A 1,418-nucleotide genomic window follows, 5' to 3' on the forward strand; every position below is an offset into this window, starting at 1 on the left:
ATATATATATATATATATATAAATGTATATACACACACTCACAGACGTGTAGTGAATTTTCATAAGGGTTAAATTATTCACACACACAAAAAAAAATTTATAAATAACAGAAATCATTAAAAAAAAACCCACTTGAACAGGATATTCCATTTGCCCGTCACATGATAAAAACAATCAACTACTCTTCGTGCAAATTGCTTTTCAAGCACGATTGTAGGGTTCTCTCTCGGGCCTACTAAAAGTATTTAAGTAGTATCACTTTTCACATTTCATAGATCTCTGTTGTCATTTAAATCCACGTCATTGCTCAAGTTTTTATTATCACATTTGCTGCAAGTACCTTTATTAAAAATTCATTATCGCGAGTTTATTTTTGGTATAGCATTTGTTCAGACAAATACAAGTTATGTACAATAATCCACAGCCGTGACTGTGCGGTAAGAAGCTTGCTTCCCAACCGCATGTTTCCAGGTTCTGTCCCATTGCGTGGCACTTTGGGTAAGCGTCTTTTATTATAGCCACGGTCCGACCAAAGCCTTGTGAGTGGATTTCGTAGACGGAAACTTAAAGAAGCCTGTCATATCTGTGTATATATGGGTTCCTATTCAATTAGGGCTTTTAAACAATCTACTTCCAAGCTTCCTACATAGACCGTGTCAAGACCCAAGTAACTCATTATACATTGTCCTGGTTTATAATCTGTGATGGAATGTGCTACAGTGCCGATCATTGCGTGTGTAAATTATGTTGTCGGGAACAGCTCATGATATTAGACTAAAATGAAACCTCTTTACTCAATCAATTATCTAACCTCATCTTTGTTCGCAAACATAAATTCTACAGGATCTAATGTGAAATTCTCAAATGGTTTCTGTATTTCCTTTACTCGCCTCATATACTACTATACAATTCGCATGTGCCACTCTTGAAAGCGGACACCTAAATTACTTTAATGATTTCATAAGAAATTAAGGCAGAACACATACCTATGACATCATTCGCATATTACTTACCAATATGATTATTACGTAAGTTCTGGCAGTCTTAAAACCGTTGTCGAGATAAAAATTTAAATAACCCTTCTCTACTGTTTTGTTTTCATTTTTCTTTATTTTGCACTCTGTTTTTGTGCTTTATGTAAATATGTATGATATCAGAAATTAGAATGAAATTAACTCAAAACCCTTTGACGATATTAATAAAATCTTTTCAAATTCTGTACAGGTTGTATCGGCATTTCTGCTTACGAGCTTTCGTTTATTTCTCCATATTTTCACATACAAATCTATCAGCATATGTATTTGTAACAGTATGCTGTTTGTGTATAAAATTTTATGAACGTGTATATATATATATATATGTGTGTGTGTGTGTGTGTGTGTGTGTGTGTGTGTGTGTGTGTGTGTGTGTGTGTGTGT

The sequence above is a fragment of the Octopus bimaculoides genome, chromosome 25 (assembly GCF_001194135.2).
Source record: "Octopus bimaculoides isolate UCB-OBI-ISO-001 chromosome 25, ASM119413v2, whole genome shotgun sequence".
Taxonomy (NCBI): Eukaryota; Metazoa; Mollusca; class Cephalopoda; order Octopoda; family Octopodidae; genus Octopus; species Octopus bimaculoides.